Below are 9412 nucleotides of genomic sequence, written 5' to 3'. Positions count from 1 at the left end.
TGTGGCGTTTCTCCAGATTTTCATAAGCAGTGGAAGTGAAGACAGGATCGAGAAGAACATTCGCGCTCCTGGAAGGTGAGCATTCGTGTGCAGGCAAACTCGCACGTTAGCCGCCGTAAGGGAACGGGTAAGCGCGCAGCTTTTATCCCCAGTGCGGGAAAATTACTGCGACGGGGCCGCTTCCACTCAGCAAGTGCGGCAGTTCTGTGCTTTGCTTTTGTGCCTTCCCTCCTGTTAACCTTTTTTTCCACTGCTTTGGTTGCAGCGAGTCCCGAGTCTTTTTTTTTTTTATATATATCTGATCAGCTGCTCTTGCAGGAATCTTGTGCTCCCTCTTCTTTTCCCGGATAGCCTCGGTCACTCCTTGGGATCCTTTTGTAGTGTATAAAGTAGTGAGATAAAGCACAAAAGGCCCTTGATAAAGTCCGAGTTTTGTTTAACAGTTCAGATCGCTTTCCCTGTACAGCTCTTGTAAACTTTCACTATGTTGTGAATAGAGCTATTATTGCCATTATCACGTTGTTTAGACTGGTGGGCCAAAACACAGGCATTTCATATTTGTTTAACAGCTTCATCAGGCTGCATATTTGTATTGTGCTTTGGGCTGCGTTGTCAGAGGGCTGCAAACGACACGAGCAGAAGTATCGGCGATTCCGTGGGGAATGCGACGGTCCAAGAAGTCATTAATTACCGAACAGCAGCGAGGAGGCAGGGGCGAGGCTCGGCTTTCCCAACTTGCGGCGGGCTGCCTGCATTTGGGGGGCCAATAGAGGGCAGCAGCATCCTGCCGCTTTCCCGGCTGCTCGGCTCGCACCGCGCGCTGCCGCCGCGCAGGCAGCTCCGCAGGGCGCTGCGGGCCGCGGCCGCGGGCGGAGGCGCCGTGTTGTCCCGCTCGAGTCGTTTTCACGCGCCCAGAGAACCGCGATGCCGCTCGTCCGCCCTCCTTAGGGCGACACGCCGGCCCAAGGGCGTCTTGTGGCGTCGTGTCCAGCTGCGGATACGCAGCGGGGAGGCTTCTGGGGTGGGTTCCCGCTCAGCTTTCCCCCGAATCGCTAACAAACTAGAAGCAATGTTGTGTTGCTTGTACAAAAAACACCCGCTGCATCCGAAGATCGTCTGAGTATACGTATATCGTGTGTGTGTATATATATATATACACACACACATATATATATATATATATGCTCCTGTGAAAATAGCTATTTACTTGTGGGTAGATGTGTATGAAACCCAAGATGATATATCACGTTATGCTCAGATCTTTGTTTCAAAATATAGCTATGGGTAGATTACATGATGGATTGCCATGTAGTTGTTATTTCAGCACTTCTTCTGTTTTCAGCACGTGCGCGTTCAGTATTAAAAGCCAATGATGGCTACTTTCTCAACCCACTCTTTGCCTGTTAACAAGATCCTTTAAATAGGACCCTTTTGGATCCAATGTGGGACTGTTTCCCTCACTTCTGTAGCCTCAGTGCCCTGCTCTGAACTTTGCAGGCGAGTATGAGGGAGATACTAGCCCCGGAGAGTCTGCAGTCTGAACAGATGCTGCACAAACGAACAGGAGTGAGCAGTCGAAAGCACTGAGCAAATGGTTACAAACGAGCGCTGCTTCTTCGTTCCATGATTTTCTGTTTGTCTTAAATACGCTTTATTGCACCTTTTCTGCAGTTCGTTCTGAGGACAGTGGCACTAATAATTCTTATCTGACAAACAGGAATCCCCTCTTGGCTCTCAGCTTGAAGCCGTGGCTGGCATTCTGCGAATTTGTTGACTTTGCTATTTTTTTTAATTATTATTCCATATTAGATATTGTTCAAGTCGCTTCTGCAGCTTACCTCTTACCACAACGTGAGGCTGAGTACCAGTTTTTATAATCTGATTTCAGTGTTTTCCATCACCATATTTTCAGGGCTTGTGATCTCAGCAGAATATATTGCTTGTCATTTCAGCCGGGCTCTCAAACTCGGCGACAGCAGTGAATTCAAACTGAAGAATCTGGGCGACAGTCTGTGTGCACGTGTGTCAGGGTGGGTGTTAGATAGGGGCATATTCTTTGATGCACTGAAAACATTATTTTTGATCATTTGCTCTGGAAGCTTTTTATGCTATTTTTTTAGTGATGATTTGAACTATTCCCCAAACTGAAAGTAGCTACTTTTCCTATATTTTGACAGCAGCTTCTAAAACATACAAGCGCCTTCTGTATTTAGAAAATCAGCGTATTGAATATATTCCGAGTAACAAGTGTGATTCTTTCTAGAATTCTTCTGTATTGTGAAGTATCAATGTTTTGTATTTTAAAAATAAGGCCTCATGCCTAGTACGTTCACTTTAAACAATGAAGTCTTCACTCGAGAACGGTTCCGCGTTCGTTAAAGAATAAGTACAACACTGGCCCCAGTCAATAAACGAAGTTTGTTTGTGGCAGGACTGATGAAGCCATTGTAGGAGAGGAGAATCTATGTAAGTGTTTGATACTTGTTCTGCTTTTTATTTGCTTGCTTTCAGGCAAAATGGTGTCAATTAGAGCAAGTAATTAATTCTAAAAAAAAAAAGGATAAATCAAAAGGATAAATAAAAAAGATAGAAAAAAAATTGAAAGCCATGTAAATGGCACTGAAAGCTTGGCACTGAACCTTGAACTTACATGAGTAATTCCCACCAACTTCACTGGCTCTATTCACAGGAGTAAAGGCCACAGGAGAAGTCCCACACAGGAAAACATATTCTTTGCCCCGAAAACTTCGTTATCTTATACAGGTAGAAATAGTTGGTTCATTCCTAATGCACAAAGGGTGAAATTCTGCCTTTCTTACTCCAGCAGAATATTGCTAGGACAAATTTTCTCCTGCCTCCTGACTTACGCCTTGCTCAGTGTGAGCAAAATTTAGCCCTTTAACTCTTATGGGAGCCTGTTTGATCTATTCATTTACTGTGAAGTGCTATCAGTAAGGGAGCTGATCACAGAAACGTGACTACCACTGAGCTGCTATTTGTTGCACTGCATTATCTGTAGTATCCTTGTTATTCTAGAAACTTTTTTCCTGCCTGGAACATTTTGTTGTAGCAAAATGAAGAAGGGAAAAAAATTGAAGAGACCTTCATTTGGTGGCATAGAAAATTTGCATAAAATATCGCTCTAAGCATTGAAGGATCTTATTACATAGGGTTTTGATGATAATCTTTGTTGAAATAATATTTAACACATGCTGCACTTTTAATTAAGTATCTGAATAATCTCAAATTAATACCAGAGGTTTAAAAATAAGTTTTCATTTTAGTGAACTGTAACATAATAGCAAGCAGCATGGCAACCCCCTCCTTTACTCTTTGATTTAATTAAATGCCCTTCTGTGTGCTTCTTCTCACTTCAGAAATGCACATAAAGAAATCAGACCCAGACATTTATTTAGGATTTTGCTGCTTTTATTTTCCCTGTGTCTTTACTTATTTATTTGTTCTGCTTGCTGTAGGGGCTTTGATTAAGGTGTTTCTTTGGGGATCGACTAGTCTGGGGCTTTGCAACTGGCCTGTGTGTCTGAAAAGGGCAATTACAACATGTCACATTTGTGTTCATGTTTCGGTGTCTTGGTGCTGACACAAAAGTCACTGTTTGGAAGCAGCAGGCTGTGGCGGCAAAGTGTTTGGTTTTGTGCGGTGTACATGTGTGTGCGGAGAGGAGGACGCAGGCTGTTAAATCCCGGGGCGGCTCGCACAGCACAGTTACACTCTGAAGAGTGTTATGCTCCTGGAGTTTGATTATAAGGTAAAAGGGGCTTAACAGTGTAATGGTTTCAGAGAGCCATCAAACCACTGCAAATAAATTCACATTTATTCTATTTATTTTTTCAAATTAAAAAGGCCTGATCCAGCCAATTTGTTTGCCTTCCAGTTAGGCGTGTTTGACAATCGCTGCTTCATTATTCCGTCTTAAGAAATTCCATTAACCAAAGGAGAAAAAAGACCTCACTTAGATCCATGTCAACGAAATTGTTTCGCCAAAGCTCCCTCGCTCTGTGTGCGCTGAGACAGAGCGCGTGAGAGCCGGGAGGAGGCTGTTTACTGCGTTCATGAAAACACACTCACAATTTGGGAGCGAGAGGATGTGAATCAGGCTGGCTTTGAAGGTTTTGGGTTGGATTTCCCCTTTATCCCTTCCCATCTATCATTGTAAAGGAGACATATATAACTGCTGCGCTTTGTATATTAAGGGGAGCTACCTGCTTTTTCCCTTTGCTGAGATAATGACGCTGAGGGCTGTTGACTGCTGTTATCTCCGATGACAGCCTTATCTGCATGGCTCTGCTTCTCGCTCCCGGAGTCGGCGATATCCAGTGCTTGGGAAACTGACCACTGCTCCAGTTATGCCTGGGCACAAAACTCCGCTCCGGCAGCTTTAAAAGCAAATATTCACGCGCAATATAGTTTTCTAATCAATTGTGGTGTTTGCTACTTCCCCCCCCCCCCCAAAAGCGAAGTGTTGAAGGGAGATGCTGGGCTAAGGAGGAACGAGTGCCTCAAAGGAGGTCAGATAACAGGCAAACGCCCCCCCAGCCCTCCCCAAACAGCCTCTGATGGAGAGAGAAGGGCGATAACCAACTGCCGAACGGTGTTGGTGCATGTCTTGACTCCTCCGTGGCATGACTACCGCTCATTCGTGGACCCAGGAATGATATTTACACAACGGAGGGACCATTACACCCTCCTGCCTGCACAAAGTAAGAATGCAGGAGTTTATTTTAATTCCTCTAAGCATAATAATCCGCAGTTAATTGGCTAACGTTTCCCTGTGCCTTGAAGGTGTACAGCGCTATAGTTGTTTGGCACTCTGAATTCCTGTCCCTCAGAGATCTCAAAGCGAATTTCAAATATTTATGAATTTAGCCTCTTAACACTTTTGTGAAATAGTCTCGCTATACCGTTGCAGAAAGCGAGATACAGAGATAGTGTGTTCACTTGGCTTGGATCACACAGAGAGCCTGGAGCAAAGCGAGCCAAGAAACCGAAGTCTCCCAACTCCTACCCGGCACCCTGATCGTCGTATCCCTCCAGTCACCCGTGTTTTGTTGTTACGATCCCTAATAGCGGGTAGCTGAACCCATTCCCCACAACACGGCTTTCTGCAAATTCCGCTGTATTAAAAGCGCCTCTCAGTGTGGAAAAACTACTAGATAATTCTACCTTAAAGCAATGCTGAGAGCGAGCTTGCAGAGTGAGTTGCTCCGAAGACGGGAGATGCAGAAGTTAAGGTTGCACGTGGACCCTTTGTTCGGTGCTCTGCGTGCGCAGCCTGCGCTTTCCTTGTGGGATCATCTGCCCTTTCTCAAATACAGGGTGCTATTAGGAGCTTTTCTTCTTTCTGTCATATCTGATAATATATGCTTCAATCCAAACACTTAGACCAATTTTATTGATATATGATCCAGCCTATCTTTACTGAGTTACACCTCCTATGTAAGATCTCTTCAATCTGAGCTTCTCTTCATTGCAGTTTAAGGCTAGCGAGGTTAAATACAAAGAAAGCATTACTGGAAATATGCATTGCTAAAGTATGCTGATTTTTCCCCCCTTTTTTTAAATGTGTTTTACTGGGAGTTGGGGGGGAGACTGAGTTTTCACTAAAAACTTAAAGGGATATTATTTTTCCAGTGTTTCAGAAGAAGGCAAAGACAGACTTTTTTTTTTTTTAATTGAAGACCAGTCTTTGATTAAAGGTTTTTGAAACCTGAATTTGTACTGAAAAATCATTCTAAATTTCATTTTCAACTTTTTTGGTTAAAAAGGCAGCAGTCTAAATGAAATGTTTCTGTTTTTTTTTTTTTTTTAAAAAAGCATTTTGATTTGAAAAGCCATGTTTTGTCATGTAAAAAGTTTTTGCCCAGTCCCTTTAGGGTCTTATGCAGTATAACATGTAGACACTGAGGGCTTGTTCTGCACTTTTCTTGTGGCTAACTTGTGAGGCTCTTTGCCTGATACACATAAAACAGTGCTGATCTGCTAAGAGTGTTCAATTAAGATAGCAGAAAATCTGTTTAGGATATTATTGAATCATTAGTAAATTCAGTAGAAGTCCACAATACGGAATATTACGCACATGATTTGAAGAAGAACTTGGCTATTAATAAATTGTCTGTTTTTTCCTTTGAGCTCTTCCAGTTGGTCTAACAAAAGTGAATACCTCACCCTGTAGATTCTCTCACTCTTCTGCATGAGGACAGAATATGTCATGTGCATAATTCTCATTTTTGAAAGTTATGAGGGACTGAGTTATGAGGTTAAGCTGGAACGTGTTACCCAGTCTTGCTGGGGCTGTAGCACTCCTGTAGCATCCTCCATCCGAGATTCCCAAAGCACAGTATGACTGTTAATGCCTTGCGGTGTCCCCTGGGCACAGTTATTCCCCAGTCTGGCAGGCAGGGAAGCTCAGACACAAGAGAAGTAGCCAAACGAGTAGCAAGTTGGTGGCAAAATTGGGATTGCACATTTGGATGCAACATTTCCTTTCATCTGGGTCTGTCCAGGACTCTGGCTCAAACCCGTTGGCTTGGGGGAGCTGCAGAGCCTGACCCCAGCGGAGGATCTGGCCGCAGTCATCTTGGCTGCTGGCTCCTTGCTCATGTCGCCAAAGGTGTTTCCTTCCTTCACAAAGTATCATCAGCGCCGAGGGGAGGCGGGAGCGCGGCAGTACCTGCCTGAGCTGAACTGCTCCGTGGGTGCCGCAAAACTCCGTGCTAAAGCTAGACACCGTCTCTGCCGGGTCGTATAACCTCAGCTGCCAAACAGAACAACTTGATCGTTCGAGTGCGTTGTTCCGCACTCCTGTTGTCAGCGGCGACGGCTGTTAAATTCCTGCAGTTGCAGGATGGAAACTTCTTCCCCGATGGTTCCGCTGTCCTGATCCCCGCTGTCCGGCACATGCCCTCCCTGACCATGTGTGCGGTTGTTTTTCAGTGTCCTTTTCAAACGCCCGTTGCAGCGCCGCTGCGGCGTCGCGTGCTCCTTTCGCACGGCGTGGCAACGGGCGGACGTACCCTCGTGCGTGCAGGGCGGCGGTGGGAGCGGGTCGTGCGCTGCGGCGAGACTTATCTCGGGCTGCGGGAGCGTGTTCTGCCAGAAGCCAGCGTCTCCTGAGCCTTAATTACACAACCCCATGTGCTCTGCTGTTCCCAGCTGTAAAATGGAGATACACTTCTTAACCCACGCCATCGCTTTAGTTCGCTGCAGCTCATAAAGTGCTTCTGGATCCACAGATGGGAGGCAATAGAGAAGTGACAAAAGATGATTAATAAGGAGGTTATTAATAAATACCACAGGTCAAATTCTGCTCTGGTTCCCAAGTTTGTGCTTGACACAGAGGTCAGTGTCATGAATGACTCCAGATCTGCTGCCATGTGGCTTGGAGTTGGGCTTGGCACTTGGATGTAAAGCCAGGATAGGCAAAAATTAGATTAATAGGTTCGACTTGCACCTGATAGGAATGTTTCTGAGGGAAAAAGGTGTTTTCTGTAGTCTTATAGAAGTATAAAATCATCTCCCAGGTGAGTTGTGAATGATCCCACAGACTGATGTAGTCGTTTTGCAGACCTGTTTGTCTAAACTTTCTGTTTTGCTACGTGAGGTGCTGTCGCCACACTTAGTCAAAATCTCCAAATCCATAAATGGTCCTGGGCAGGTGGTAAAATGCAGGGTTACTGTGGGAAAAAGTCAACCCTCTTCTGAAACATGGTTTCCATTTAAACTTTCGGAGGGCTCCCAGGTCTGGCCTGCCTGTGTTTATCTGTGCTCAGTGTGAATGGGAATTGGAAAAGGGGAAAGAGAGAAAGGCTGCTTTTTAAAAAGCTAATTTAAAAGCAGGCGCAGTCTTCTGTAAAGATGATTCTGATTGTCCAGGGCTCTTTTAAAGGGACAAGGTTAAATGCATTTGTATTGAGAATGTGGGATTAGACACACACACAAAATGAACAACATCTTCTTTATTTATTTCATACTTAAATGGCCAAGAGTGTAAGTCAGTCAATTCCTGATGATTCAGGAATGCAAGGGGATTTTCTGCATTGTTTTTTTAGTTTGTAAAGCTCTTTATCTCTGGCTTCGTATATTAGCTGTTTCTGCATTCCCACCAACCTTCTTCTGGCCAGTATCCTTGTGTAACTGAAAGGGGAAAATATGCATTGTCTGTAAATGGCACAATCAGTTTGAAGCTACAGGTAAAATACTTGTGATTCTATTCCTGTGCGCCCTGATTTAATAGTATAAAACTGCCTCACATGGGAAACGCTGATATTCATACCATTATTCTATACAAGATCTGAAATAGCCAAGAGTTTGAAACAACTCTATGAAGCAGGGAATCGCAGTATTATTTACAAAGTGCTGACGCTTTGGCAAAAAAACATGAATAGACCCAGTCCAAACTGATTACAGTCTACAGTCTACGCTCTGTCTGGAGCAGAACTGCCTTTTCTTGTATATTTTTACTGTGTGATTTTAATCTTGGCTGGGTCTGTTCATTGCCGTTGTAAAAGGAAGAAATCATAATAATTTGGGGAGGGGGAAGAAGAAAAAAGCCTAGGGAGGTTTCTTTTGTGTCAGCCTTGTAGCCAGGGAGACTGAGGTGCAGGGAGGGCCTGGAGGCTTGCAGGTGAAGACAGCTGGCAAAGCAGTGTGAGAGCAGGGGGGGAAGAAAGCCCGAGACTCCGCGCTGCGGTGCCAGCAGGGAGACGTTCCTTGTGCGTGAGGATCGCAAAGCTCATCACGAGAGAGCAGCCGAAAAGATCGTCAGCTGACGGAGTCTGCCCCCACCCATCAGCAGCGCTTTTGGCCCAGGGAGCTAAGGGTTGGGAAAAGACCGTGTGCCTTGCGAGCTACGATTTGGTAGCTTGGTCTCTGGTGCAGCAGGATGCAGTGAGGCTGATTGTGTTTATTTCTCAGAAAAAAACTAGCTGGAAGAAACTCAGCTCAAAACTCGCTTTGGATGAACACAGCCAAAAGATTTCAAGGCCATTCCACATGGATTCTGTGAAAGGCAGCTCTGGTCTCAAACTGCACACCAATGTCTAAAAAGATATTTCCCATCAGTGGAGCCTCTTCCTTTAAAAAATATGAATTCCCGCTTGTTATGTTCTGTCTGCCTTGTCTCAGCTGTCTGGCTTTACCCTCCCACCCTTACTTTGGTAGTGTCCTCTCTTTAGATGCTATCTTACCTTTCTGGAGTAAAAGCAGTCTCCTGCTTGTGTAGATTGGGCCAGGATCTCTGCTGCAGGAAAGCAGTGTAGCACTATGTGAGTTTAAATGAGCTATGTTGAGTCACACCAGCTGAGGATCCTGCTGATGGGATTTCTTGCTGAGAAAAGACCCAAGAGCGGGTACCCAGCACAAGGGAGGGTCTGTCATATGCACCCTCTAGGCT

The sequence above is a fragment of the Apteryx rowi genome, unplaced genomic scaffold, assembly GCF_003343035.1.
Source record: "Apteryx rowi isolate R43461 unplaced genomic scaffold, aptRow1 scaffold_405, whole genome shotgun sequence".
In the NCBI taxonomy this organism is placed as follows: Eukaryota; Metazoa; Chordata; class Aves; order Apterygiformes; family Apterygidae; genus Apteryx; species Apteryx rowi.
This window is presented reverse-complemented; position numbering follows the sequence as displayed.